Source organism: Chenopodium quinoa, unplaced genomic scaffold (genome assembly GCF_001683475.1).
Source record: "Chenopodium quinoa cultivar QQ74 unplaced genomic scaffold, ASM168347v1, whole genome shotgun sequence".
Classification (NCBI taxonomy): Eukaryota; Viridiplantae; Streptophyta; class Magnoliopsida; order Caryophyllales; family Amaranthaceae; genus Chenopodium; species Chenopodium quinoa.
In genome coordinates this window covers 697,151-712,203 of record NW_018744780.1, presented here as the reverse complement: position 1 = coordinate 712,203, position 15,053 = coordinate 697,151, and positions in this window count along the sequence as shown.

Here is a 15,053-nt window from a genome sequence, read left to right as displayed (position 1 = left end):
ATGCATCAATCTCATGAACGTGCTAGGTGCATTAGTAAGACCGAAAGGCATCACTAACCATTCGTACAAGCCTAGCTTTGTTTTGAAGGCGGTATTCCACTCGTCTCCTTCTCTCGTTCTTATTTGATGATAGCCACTCATAAGATCAATCTTCGAAAATATTTGTGAGCCATGTAACTCATCTAGCAAATCATCTAATCTTGGAATAGGAAAACGATATTTGATAGTGATGTTATTCACGCTTCTACTATCAATGCACATTCGCCAACTTCCATCCTTCTTTGGAACAAGCAATGTAGGAACGGCACATGGACTCATGCTTTCCCTCACGTAGCCTCTAGACATGAGCTCTTCAATTTGCCTATGCATCTCCTTAGTTTCTTCCGGATTGCTTCTATAGGATGCTTTATTAGGCAATGGTGCTCCTGGAATCAAATCAATTTGATGCTCTATCCCACGAATTGGAGGTAAACCCGGAGGTAACTCTTTAGGGAATACATCCTTGAATTCGACCAAGACTTCTTCTAGCTCAATCGACCTCTTTTCTTGTTTGTCTTGATCAATATGGAACTCATTAGCAACAAGTACATAGACCATGCTATTATTGCTAATCTCTTTCTCCATCTCTTTCTCACTAATAAAGTAAGAACTCTTTGAATTAGATGAATTGAAAACCGGCGTGTTGCTTATCAAAGGTTTTCATGCAACCGGTTTCTCCTTTCCTTTCCTCACCACATACACGTTAGTCCTTCCATCAAATTTCACAAACCTATCATATTTCCAAGGACGGCCTAATAATATATGACATGCATCCATAGGACAAACATCACAAAAAACTTTATCATGAAATTTACCAATTGAAAAGGATATTAAAGCTTGTTTATTCACCTTGACATCACTCGAATTATTGAGCCAATGAAGCTTGTAAGGGTTTGGGTGCTCGGTAATTGGCCACTCCAATTTATCTACCAAAGTAGTAGACACTACATTGGTGCAACTTCCCGTGTCTATGATCATATCACACAACCTATCTTTCACCTTGCATCTTGTTAGAAAGATTTTCTCCCTTTGGTTGCCCTCAATAGACATAGGTTTTGAGTGTAGTGCTCTCCTAAGGACCAAAATTTGACCATGAGTCTCGGGTTCATTTTCTTCCATGTGTTCCTCCTCTTTTTCAAAGTTTTCTTCATCCTTTTCAACGTCACTACCTTGCTCACACAAAACCTTTTCTTGTTCCCATTCTTGAGCCGTGATGACCCTTTTTGAAGGACAATCACTTGCAATGTGACCAACACTACCACACTTGAAGCACTTCCTTCCTTCCACAAACTTCTTGTTAGTTTCGAATTTAGGCTTAGATTCTTTGTAATTCAAACTAGAACCACCTTTTTACTCACTAGATTTCTCAAAAGGTTTCGAGAATCCTTTTATAAACGGTTTAGAGAATGAGCTTTTCTTCCCTTTTAATTGTTTTTCAACTTTGATAGCCACTTTACACACATACTCAAAAGACCAATATTTTTGTAATTCAACTTTTTCAGCAATATTATCATTCAATCCCGAAATAAATCTAGCAATCTTATGTTCAACAATCTCTTCTAAACCACATAGCATGCATAACTTCTCAAATTCAACAATACAATTCTCAACAGTCATAGAATTTTGCTTAAAAGTTTGCATCTTAAGATAGATATCCTAAATATAATCACTAGGAATGAACCTCTTTTTCATGTGCTTCTTGAGTTGCTCCCAAGTTGTGATTTTGTTACGCCCTTCTTTATGCCTCTTCTTTTTCAAATTATCATACCAAAGACTAGCATAACCAGTGAGCTTTAACTCCGCAAGTTTACACTTATTTCTCTCATCATACTCCTTATAATCAAAGAGTGTTTCGGCCCTTCTAATCCATTCAAAATATTTCTCTGGTTCATTCATACTCCCATTGAATTCGGGAAGGTCTAACCTATGGTTTCTATCATCATCTTTAGGTCTATCCCTTCTCCTAGGTCTAGGTGAATCATCACTTGATGAATAATTCTTTTGTGACCTCCTAGGGTTTCTTATTGGTTGTTCTTCCTCACTTGAACTAGAATTAGGGTTAGAATCACCCCTCTTTGAAGAAGATCCATCATGAGTATCAAGTCTCTTCAATACCTCCTCCAACCTAGCTGCCAATTCGGTGATTTGCCTATCTCTTCTAAGATTTTGCGCTTGTTCTAAGGTTAAACCCCTTGAAACTTGTGGAACCTCTTCTTCACTCATGATTCCTACACAAACCAAGTTAGTATATGCGAAAATCTTGATTAAAAGATCAAATCTTGAAGGAATCTTGAAGCAAACAACAACCGGACTCCCAACCCGTATTCCAGTGAAACTACACCAAACGTTTAAGGCTGTACAGAGTTCGTTACTCAACCAAATGCTACGAAATTTTAGGTGAAGATAGCTAGACGTTTTTAATGTCTAATGCAAAAAGAATCACTCAAAAAATCTAAGCCAAACGTTACCAGTTTAATTTCTACCGAACCTGTGCTCTGATACCAAGATGATGAGATTTTTTAGTCCGAAAACTAAGCCTCACAAAGATATGAATCTAACCTAATTCTATACAGAAAATTCACCAAGAATTAAGCAAGAACTTAGATTAATTAATCAAGAAACCACCTAATTAATTAACCTAGATGATTGTTTTAACTAAAACAAACAAAACAGCAAATTGGAATCCACCAATCAAGAATTTAAGTAATCCAACTTAAACAAAAGCAATAAGAAATATTATTATGAATGTATGATTAAACTTGTATATTATTCGAAGATTACAACCCTATATTTATAGACTCAATCAACTATCCTAATCCCACTTGAATTAGAATTCTAATCCCCTAACAAAAACCTACGGATTGCATAACTTAATCAAGTTTAGATAACTTTAATTTAGTTATTTAATCCTACTTAAACTCTAACTACTCTTAAGATAAAACTTGCCTATTTTATCCTAACTCAAGCTTGCACTCCAAGCTATTATTGACACCTACTAGACTAAAAACAATTCCTAATCAACTTAGGAACTCACTTTGCTAAAAACAAATCCTAATCAACTTAGAAACTTGCTTAGCTAAAACTAGTCCTAATCAATCTTGGAACTTATTAAGCTAAAACAATTCCTAATGCAATTAGAAATCCTAAGTGCATAAAACAAGAAAAACCCTTTCAAGTGAAAAGTAAAAACTTGTAAGCAAAAACCTAAGTAAAGAAGACTCCAATATCAAGCTAAACCAAGGAAGGCTACAAGGCAAACCGTAGCCTTACTTTGATGACCCATGAAGTGACCATGAATTGCTTGATTTGAGTCCAAATTGAGGGCTAATGTTTCTTCACGTTGATTTATCAAATCTTCCAAGTTCATCCTCGTATCAAATACACCATCCAAAACAATCCAACAACATAAACAACATCCACAGGACAAGTCTATAAATTAGTATAACCATCAACAAAATCATGCACACCAACCATCAATTACATGGAGGGAATCACACAAACACATTGGACATGCTTTTCAAAACTTATACACCAAAAATCATGACAATCATGTCAATGAACAAAAATCACATAGTAGTAGGACAATCAGCATAAATAAGTCACAAGACCAATTAAAAATTAAAACAAAGATAAACAACTAGGGTTTAGTATTAGTTACGCTGCAAGATCAGTTCGTGAGAGGGAAATGCTCAGGGTATTTGTCCCATAGGTAGGCAAGGTAAGCTGGATCCAAGTCGCTCATGTCATTAGGGGCGCTAGATCTGACGCGTTTTTTCCCACTGGAGGGTCCAGCATGGTCAACAGCCTTAGGGGACTCAGGGAAAGCTTGATTCAGAACCTCAGGAGAGTCAGGAGCCTCCACCACTAGAACGACCACCAGAGGACCTCCATCATCCACCAGATCTACCTCCCAAGGTGACTCAACAAAAGAGTTGTTGACAACAACCACTTCAGAGGGCTTCTCCTTCACAATAATCGCACTAATATTGTTAACAACACCTTTCGGCGATAGTTCTGGACCCACATTAGGCTGAAAGCCTCTTCCTTCATTGGTTCTGCGCCTAAAACCTTCTCCTTTTCGTCAACACTCAAAATGTACTCAACTATTTTCACCCCTTCACCGGACTTGTACCTTAAAAAAGAAGCGGAAGCGCGACAAACTGGTTTTAGAATTTTAGTTCCTCGCTGCGCCCTGTAGCGTGTAAAAGGAGGGTCAGTCTTCCTTTCTGTGCTGTCGGCTTCAAGGGACTCACAGCAAAAAATCTTGTCGTTTGGATCACTTTTGGAACTCATAGTTTTTGAAAGAGAAGAAGAAATTAAACTTAAGGTTAGGGTTTGATAAATAAAATAAGAGCCAGAAGAAAATTACAAGAGGAGAGAGAAGAGGGTAAACCAAAGAACTTCTTGGTTTAGGGTTGAAGTTCTAGAGAATTCTCCAGTTTTGAAGCAAACTGGGCAACATAATCAAGAGGAATTCCAAGAATGCGCCTCGACCGTCTATACCTACAAAACAACGGAACTCCGGTTGGGTATCCGCCTCCGACGATCAAGTTAGAACGTTTCCAGATGTATAAAAGTGCGGAATGTAAAGGTTTTCCTCTCGGATTCCGAGAGAATTCTGTAATTAATATTGCTCGGGTTTTATGTGTATATTTTGTGCATGTGTAATAAATGAGGATTTTCTTCTATTTATAGTTAGAGGGGATTAGTTCCCCTTTCATATGCTAGAATGCCACGTGTAGCCAGAGGATTGACTCTCTTAGACCCATCCGATGCTGACACGTGTCAACACGTGATTGGGCCACGTGGTCAGGTTATTTTTACCTTAAACAATTGCCCCTCACAGGTGTGACGTGGCTTGCTACGTGGCACCTGTTACATGTGTCACACTCTGAGAAGGTGATGTTTCGTCTCCTTCTCTCTCTCTGCTTTATTTTTTTTTTGTTTTTTGTTTTTTGAATTCGACTTTGAATTTGGGAAGGTGACGGTTCACCTTCTGGGGTTCTCTATAAGTAGAGACCCATCTCCTCTCAATTTCACACTTTGCAAACTTTTGTGGAGAGAATTTTCTGAGAGAGAGCTCTAATACCGGCTGCTATTTTATTTAAAATCGTCTTCCTTTTTCCTCACTCAACCGGTCACCGTCTGAGTGCTCTTTGCTCAAAACTCATAGGTACCGCCTGACCATACTCAAATTCCTTCCCTTTGCTCTCAATATACCCTCATCCGGTCTACCGTCTGGGGTATCATCAAGCAAGATTTCAGAGAAACGGTTGGGTTGCTTCAACAATTTAGTTTCTCTTTGAAGAGGGTACATCCAGACAACCGTCTGAGTTTCTTCTCCAATTTTCAGTTGCGCTTCAAGAGGATACATCCGGGCTACCGTCTGGGTATCTAGGAAGCAACAAAACGATTTTCGGCTGCTGATCCGGATAGCCTACTTTCCGCTCAAAGCATCATCAAGGTACCGTCTCTACTCCTTGCAACCTTTTTTAAGTTTTTTCGGTTGTATAGCTTGTAAAGAATAATGGATTCACCCAACACACACACGGCATAGCGTAGGACAGTTGTCAGCCGGTCACCGGATACGGCTGAGTCTAGGACTGAGGATGCCGTCTGGAGGTGTTTGGACCACCCTTACTCTTCTGCGAATCCGACCGTCTCTGTTCATGTGCCGGACAGAATGGCTCGGACGAGACGGACGGCTGTAGAAGCCAAATATCAGTCAGACGGCTCAGCCGAAGCTCCGGCTGACTTTGTACCTTATGACCGGCCGGGCGTACCTTATGACCGGCCGGGAGATGATATGTTGGACGATTCCGAGGATACAGGCGGCGAAGAGACCGTCAAGCAATCAGAGTCTATAGAGTCGACTATGGAACCGGATGCCCCCCAAGAGGATGAGGAGGCATATAAATGGCCCTCTATCAATGATCCAATAGAGGCGCACATGAGCGCTAGGGATGTGGTCACTCTAAATGCCACCTTACCTAGATTTTTACAGAAGCGCCCGGTTAGGGTAGGATGGAAGATTGTTGTTTCGCCTGTAGAGGCAACCGTCGTCTGGGATGACGACCTTGATCATGTCGATGATTATTTCGGCTGCTATGAGGCGGCGTTCAAAGCCAGCCTCCGGTTCCCCCTCCATAATACAATAATAGCGATTCTAAGGGTTTACGACCTTGGCGTTTGGCAGCTAACACCAAACTCTTGGGTGAATATACTAAGATACATAGCCGCTTGTGAGATGCAGGATATAACGCCTAGTTGGGAGGCGTTTGCACATATGCACTACCTCAGGCGTGCCCTAAGTGGCTGGAATGCGTGGTATACATTAACCACGCATCTAGAATACATGATGACGCTTGACAAGCCGTCGAAATGGAGCAGCTAGAAGAGAAATTTTTACGTGGTTTCTTCCCCATCGCGGCAACAAAACCACTGGCTGCGTTGCTACAATACACACCCGGCTCTCCTTGGAAAGAAATGCGCCCTTCCTAAAGTGCCGGAAGAGGCTTGGACACAAATAATGGAGAAGGGTCTCTTTAAGAAGACCTCCTTGCCTTTCGATGATGGGACAGAAGTCATTGTCCCCAAGAACTGAGTCCCTCATCCGGATAGGCTAAAGAACGAAGCGTTCCTTTCTGTTTGTGGCCTTAGCACAATGTTTAGCATATGTATGTTGATTGTTAACTGGTACTTTATGTCGTTTGTATCATTCTTGAATGGCATTTGATTTTTTGATTTTCTTTGCAGTGAAAGGATTAGAGATGGTGCCTCATGAGAAGACACCTGCTAAGTCTGCTGCACAGACCCGGAAGGATCAGTTGGAGAAAAAGAGGGCCCAACTAGCGGCTAAAGATGATGAGGTAAGCGCCGGCTGACCTCGTTTACCGTTTGTATGGTTTGAAGTTAATTCTAGTATTAACTGGCTGTTTTGTTTTGTTTTTCAAACAGGGAGCTAGAATGTTCCTCGTTCTTTAACAAAGATGCTGAAGAGACCAGGAGAGCAGCCTTCCCAGCCTGCTTCTAAAAGCCGAAGGGTTCCGGCTGCCTCTGCCTCTATTGGAAGGCCGCCTAAGCCGGAGAGGCCCACCTCAGCAGGCAAAAGCCTGAAAGACCTTGGCCTTAGCTTAGGGTCGGCTGAGGTTGAAACGAGGGAGCCCCAAATTCTTTTAAGCCGGGTGCTTGCTGTAGCCTCCGGCTCAAATGCGGCTTGGGGTGGGATGACCCCTTAGCCTAAAAATCAAGGTACGGGTCTCACCTTTGATCCCCCCTTGCCACTTGGGCCTATGCAAGTCAAGTCCCAACCTACCCAATCAGGGGGTTCCTTAGGCAGCCGACAGAATGTAGGTGCCGCCTATGCTCAATACTTAAACAATAAATCTATTGATTTAGATGCCTCTTCTCGTTGGCCTGACCTCTAAACTTATGCCAAGAGGATGTTGAGGACCCTCACCCGGTCTGAGAAGGACGTGGTGCCAGGCGTGCACCAAGTCAACATAGACCGCATCAACTCACTGCTCGCTGAGGTAATTGACCAGTCGGGGTGCTTTTGTGCCACTTTATTCTTTTGCCGGTTGTAGCGTAATTGAAAGACTAACCCCTTTCCGGCTGATTTTGCAGGTGATGCTAAGGGTGGACGACATGAAGGTCCCCTTGCGGAAGAAGCAGGAGGAGGCAAAAGGGCAACCGACCTTATTGATGTTACTCAATACAACACCCTTATGTGTGAAATTCAAACTAAAAGCCGGGAGATGAAATAGGAGGAGCTAATCAAGGAGCTCACGGCTGCTGCTGACACAACCAACAAGAAAGCGGTTGTATTTAAGCTGCAAGTTAAAAACCTCCAAGCTGATGTCAAAGCTTTGGGGGAGGCTGACAAGGAGAACACTGAGCTGCGGTCAGAGGTCAACCGCCTAAAGACCGAGCAGGCCTAGACCCAGGTGGACCATAAGGAAAAGCTGGCGACTAAGCAAGACCAGCTGATCGCTGAGACTGAGCACAACTATGAAGAGAGCATGAAGATTGCCTGGTCTATGATCCATCTGGACATCGATAAGGCTTTCTTTGACCTGCGGTATAAGTACGCCACTGAGGTGTTCGATGCCCAGGTTCTCGGAACAGAGAAGCCGACTCCCTTTGAGGAATGGGCCGACATTACCGAGGAAGAAGAAGAGGAGCAGGCGGAAGAACAATCGCCGGCTGAGACTAACGAAGCTCAAGCCAAGCAATCTCAAGACGTTCCTCCTTCTGGTTAGGGCTAGCCGTCTCTGCATTAGCAGCAGTAGTAACTTGATTTGTTTCTTTACTCTACCTCCGGCCTGCGAGCCGTGTACTTTATATGTATCTACTTTCCTCGGGCATAGGTCCGGCTGACAATCATTTCTATTAATATATTTTGCCAACTGAGTCGGTTTTGCCTTTAATATAATTTGCTTCAACTTTTGCAAGTTTTTTCTCGTACAAATTTGTTTTTGCAATTTGATTCGGTGTGTGCAGTATGCCGGATGCATTGGCTCTGCCTGCCCCTGGATGGTTGTTTGCTTAATATACCCAACTCTAAGCAGGAAGCCGTCCAAACAAGCATCCGGACGGATAGATAGGCGGTCATTGACTGTATTTAGAGAAGTAGAACTATTCCAAGTTGGATTAGCAGACGGTGCCGGGTAGGGCCAACCTAGATTATTCTTTTAATCAACTACTGGTTACCCTTTGGGTATCCATCATTGCCGTTTGTTGGGATGCACCCGGCCAATGGCCGGGTGTATGCATCAAATCAAGGTATGAATTAATTGCTAAGGTTTTGACCTTGCTTAATTTGGGTTTGTAACCGGCTGTAGTGCTTTTAGGCAAAGACCGGTTACATTCGACCAATATTTAAGTTACCGTTTGTGTTGCTTTGAAGCAACGGCCGGTTGTATCTATGTTTCAATTGATCATTCAAACGACTGTGAGTTATCTTTAACCTAGATAGTTGGTTAAAGCCGCTTGAGTTATGATTAATAGAACAATGTACCACCCAAATGAGAGATACTCTCTTCGACAAATTCACCCAAATGGGCGTCGCCGGTTGCCTACTCATGTTGGAGCTGGCGGTTTAAAATATATCCGGCCATTGGCCTTATAAATAGTTAATTTTGATACTTAGCCTACGTCTACTTAGTTTAGAGCAGAGGGTTGCCCGGTTGTGCATTGCACAGATGGGACTTCGTACAAAAGACAATGAAAAAAAGCATTCTTTCATTAATATACTCTATTTACAAGTCTTTAGAAGTAGTAATTTTTCAAGTTATCTACATTCCAAGTTCTTGCTAGCTGCATGCCGTCTGGAGTTTCCAAGCGGTAGGTGCCGCCTCTAAATTCTTCAAAAATCCTGTAGGGGCCCTCCTAGTTAGGGGTTTACTTTCCTTTCTCATTAGCCCTACCGGTTGCCTCCATTTTTCGTAACACAAAGTCCCCTACTTTTTGGGGTCGTTTGTGTACTATTCTGTTATAGGCCCTCATCATTCTCAAATGGTATATCTCATGACGCAAGGCGGCATTGCCTCTGCGCTCTGGGAGTGAATCCAATGCTAGACGCATGGCCTCCAAATTTGCCTCTCCATCATAGAGCATGATTCAGTGTTGGCTCATAAAGTTCAATAGGCAGGACGACTTTAGTGCCGTATGTCATGAGAAACGGGGTTTCACCGGTTGCCCCTTTTTGAGTTGTTCTGATGGCCCATAGGACATGAAGCAACTCGTTTGCCCATAGACCGCCAGCCCTTTCAACTTTCTTCTTAATGTCGTCTGAGATGAGCTTTTTGAAGGCTTTAACTTGGTCGTTTGCTTGGGGATGGCCGACTGATGCAAAACAATGTGAGATTCCTTGATCTCCCAACCAGCTCTTGAGGGTAGACGTTTCAAACTAAGGGCCATTGTCAAAGACCATAGATATAGGTACCCCGAACCTAGTGATAATGTTTCTCCAGATAAAAGAGATGACATCTTTTGTCTTAATGCCCTTGACCGCCTCTGCCTTAACCCATTTGGTGAAGTAATCTGCAACCACCAGGATGTATCTCCTTCCCCCTATGGCAAACGTATATGGACCTAGGATGTCCAAGCCCCATTTTGCAAATGGAACCGGGTTGTAGATAGCCGTCAAATCAGTAGCCGGACGGTGTATGAGCCGGCCGAATCTTTGACACTTATCGCATTTCTTCACCATTTCCATGGCGTCTGCCTCAAGAGTGGGCCAAAAGTAGCCTTGCTGCCTGGCCCTTTTTGCTAGAGTTCTGCCGCCTATATGTGATGTACAAAAGCTTGAGTGCAGATCCTCTGGAACCTCTTTTCCCCTTTCAGGGGTAACACATTTTAGTAGCGGCTGGAGGTAACCCTTCTTGAAGAGTTCCCCCTTGTAGATCTCAAAACTTGTGGCTCGCTTCTTCAACGCAGCCGCTTCTGAAGCGGCATCCGGCAAAGTGTCGTCTGCCAAGTAAGCTCGGATGGCATCCATCCAGGTAGAGATTTGCTTAAGAACTCCAATGGGATCATGTTCAATGCTTCTTTTTTCCATAACTTCCCAAAAGACTGACCTAGGCGCATCACAAGAGGCGGATGATGCCAACTTAGAAAGTGCGTCTGCCTGGTTATTTTTTTACCTGGGCACCTGAATAGATGCAATTCGTCAAGTGTCTCGGCCTCGTCCTTTACCGTCTGCAGATATTTGATCATAGCCGGATGGGTGGTCTCGTAGTCACCATGGTATTGGCTAAGGATCAACTGAGAATTTGAACAGGCGTCAACTTTTCTTGCCCCTGCCGCCTTACATATGCGGATACTGGCTAGCAGGGCCTCATACTCCGCCTCATTATTCGAGGTTTGGAACTTGAACCGTAGTGCATGTTCATATTGGTCCCCTTCTGGAGACTTGCAAATTACGCCTACACCACAGCTATTCATAGTAGAGCTCCCGTCTACATATACCTTCCAAACCTGATCAACATTGCCCGGCTAAACCAGCCTTGTCAATTCCATAATGAAGTCGGCGAACGCCTGACCCTTCATTGCCTTTCTTAGTTCGAAGGTGATTTCCAGACTTTGCATTTCAATAGCCCACTTGAGCATTCTGCCGGACGACTCCAAGGTTGTCATTGGCCGCTTGAGAGGTTGGTTTGTGTAGACCACCACCGGATGGTGCCAAGAAGCATGGTTTCAACTTCTTGACTGCCATGAAAAGAGCAAGGCTAAATTATTCAACCAAGGGGTACCACAGCTCAGCATTTCGAAGAACATGGCAAATGAAATAGACCGGGAGCTGAATGTCGTCTCTCTCAGCTAGGAGAACAACACTGAGGGCATGATCTGAGACAACCAAGTACATATAAAGAACCTCTAATGCTAGAGGGCTGACCAGCCGTGGCAATGAGTGGAGGTGCTCTTTTAATTTCTGGAATGCCGCCTCAGCATTTTCCCCCCATTCGAATCTAGTCTTCTTTTTGATTGCCTTGAAGAAGTAGAGGCACTTGTTGCCTGACCAGCTGAGGAATCTCCCCAATGTCGCCAGACAACCGGTAAGTTTTTAGACTTCCTTGATAGTGCAGGGTGACTTCATGTCAGTTACTGCCTGTACCTTTTCCGGGTTGGCCTCTATCCCCCTTTGATCAATCGAAAATCTGAGAAACTTCCCAGACTCAACACCAAAGACACACTTTTTGGGATTAAGCATGACCTTATGTCGCCTGAGGGTAATGAAGATTTCTCGGAGGTCAGCAAGGTGATCCGTCTGTAGCTTAGATTTGACTATCATGTCATCAATGTACGCATCCACATTCCTCCCAATTTGATTAATGAAGACTGTATTAATCATTTGCTGGAAGGCAGCAGAAGCATTTTTCAACCCAAACGGCATCACGTATAACACAATAACCCTTGATCAGTGATGAATGCCGTCTTCTCTTGATCTTTTTTCCACAAGGGTATCTGATGGAAACCTGAATAGGCGTCCCTGAAGCTCATCAAGGCATGACCAGCTGTAGAGTCGACTAGACTGTCGATCTTTGGAAGCGAATAACAATCCTTTAGACATACCTTGTTCATATTTGTGTAATCAACACACATCCGCCAGGTACCATTTGGCTTTTTAACAAGGACAATGTTTGCTACCGAATCTGGGTAGTAACATTGCCGAATGAACCCGGCTTGCAACAGTTTCTTAACCTCGGCGGTTGCTGCTTGAGATCTTTCCTCGTCGTGGTTCCTCTTCTTTTGCCTAACCGACTTCTTTTTTGGATCCACGACGAGTTTGTGGATCGCAAGATCCGGGCTGATGCTTGACATCTCTTCCACGTCAAAGGAAAAAAATGTCTTTGAATTCTTTCAGCAGTTGGTGCAACTCTACGCCCAACTTGGCAAAAGCAACCGTCCCCTCTTTAACGGTTTGTTCCGGACGGATGTCATCTAGAACAATGTCAATATTTTCACCAGCTGGTTGGGGACGGAGATCATCTGACCGCTCCCCGATCAGTGATTTCTATTGCTTCTCTTTTTTGACAGCCACCAGGTGGTCCGCCTTCCTTATTTTGCCGGCTGCTTTGAGAACAGGCGCGGGTTCCTTGAAGTCATCAAGGTCGATGGGCTCCTCGCCTTGGCCGACTGCGGCCACTTTAGGCTTGACGTCTGAGAGATAACACTCCCCTGCCGTTTTCTGATTTCCATTCAGGGAACCCACCGTTCCATCATCCCTCTCAAATTTCAGCAGCATAAGGGATGGGATGATGACTGCCTTGGACTCGTTGAGGGTTGGACGACTTAGTAGGAACTATCCCATACAACTAGTCCCTCAAGAGGTGGTATGAGGTCGCTCATGCCAGCTGTTTTGAGTGTGTAACCTCATCGGTAATTACTCAATAAGTCGTCCGGCTGAGGCTCCCTCCATATAACTAGCCCCTCAAGTCTTAAGAGTGTGTACGTGGTTCAAAGATTTAAGAGAATAGGGGTTGATGTTCTGAGGATGCTACTATTGTAGTGGGGCGATGATAGTAACCTCTTTAATCTCAGAATTGTTAAGCTTGAGCAAGGAATTTCAATTACTCCCGCTGAAGTCTGAGAAATGACGAGCTCGTAGCGAGGAATTTCGATTACTCCCGCTGAAGTATGAGAAATGACGAGCTCGTAGCAAGGAATTTCGATTACTCTTGGCGAAGTCTGAGAAATGACGAGTTTAGAGCGAGGAATTTCGATTATTCCTGCTGAAGGTTGGGAAAATTATATATTTTCTTAAGCGGGAATGTCATCTTGCATGCGTGGGACACGTGTCAATCATCCGAGGTGCAGTTATTTTACTGTGGTGACATGGTGTTTAATCCTTAGGGATTAGGTGAAGCCGCCTATTAATGCCACATTTAATTTTACTGTCCCCCCTTTTTACTTCCTATTTTCATTCCCTTTTTTTTATCTTCTTCATTTCAAAATTTTTGCTCTCCTTTCTCCTTCAATATTGCTCGCCTGTGAGTGGTTGATACTCATTGTTGTTGTAAGTGCTTTCTATCTTGCTCCTCTTATTATTCATTTCATTTTTGTGCAATTAATTTCGCCTCTGTTAATTGCTTGTTTTCTTCGATTTTTGTTTTGCCTTGGGATCATTTTTCCCTGGTTACAGTCCAAATTTTTTCTTTTGATTTTCACTTTGGGGTTGCGTTTGTTGCTATGTGCCGTCTCCGGCATGCCGTGGATTGCTCGACTCTCTTCAAAAGGTACTTCCTTTTACCCCTTTCGCACTTTTTGCTTGCAAAAGTGCATTTTTTGCTTCATTTCTTTGCAAGATTGAATCTTTTTCTTGAGTATACTGTTCACATGCACTCTTTCCTTTTGTTCATTGTTGGTTTCGCTTTCCTATTTCAATTTTTCCTCTTTTCTTCTTTCTCTTTTTGTTTTGTTGAATTTGCAGTTGGGGCGCAACTGATTTTCCTTTAACTCCCCATTTTTCCTTTTCCCTAGGGTTTCTTGTTGTTTGTAGAATCACAATGCCAAATGCTTCTGACAGTCAGAATCTGACTACTCCTTCTGCTCGTACCGAGTTCGCCTCTTCCCCTGAGTCGTCTCGCTGTTGTGAGCGAACCTCTTTTGTTTCTCATACTTCACCCCCATCCCTATACGAGTAGTTATGCCGGGTGGAAATTCCCCTTTTGGGAGCGGGGAAGGTACCACTGTGACCCCTCAGTTGGATCGGAGTCAGGTGGTAGCTGTGCCGCTGACAATAGTGCTTTTCGCCCCTTTTAGCCTCGGACTCGCCCCGACATTTTTAACCCATATTGCGAGCGGGATCTCCCTTATGATGGAGTTTCCCTCTCGCACGTCATGAGCTTGAGAATGCACGCATAAGTGCTTGGCTGACGAGGTTAAAGCTAATCCCCCTGATGTTTCTCTTGTTAGCCCTATTCCTCAAGTTCTTCCTTTAGACAATTTTGCTTGGCTTTACGATATGGCTGATGTAAATCAATTTGATCATTATGTAGTGCGAGGTGCCCATTCTCTGTCTCTTTCTTCGACTCCGTCTCTGGTGAAAGATGTGGGTAAGACTGCTGAGTCCCCCAGCGAGAGAGCTTTTTAGGCTAAGACTGCCAGCCTTTCTTTGTGGCCGAGCCTATGGAAGAGGGGAACTCTGATTTCTTTATGGATGAGAGATGCGTTGGCCCTAAGAATTGTACGCTTGACTCCAACTGGCGTAAAGATGCTGAGAGGCTGGAATTGGCAAAGGTGGGCCAAGAATTCTATGGGTTTGGACCAGGCTACTAGTTGGTTCTTCCTGCCGAGGGCTCAAAGCTATTTGTTCCTCCTGACGGGTATATTGTCGTGTTTGCATCATAGCTTGATTTGGGCTTACGTTTTCCTCCGGATCCTACATTGGACAAGGTTTTTAACCTCTATATTGCTCTGCTTCACCCTGTGTCTCTCCACACGCTGATTTACCTGCTCTGGTTTTTGCGCTTTAGGCGCTACCTTGAATCACTGAACTTATTCAAATCTTT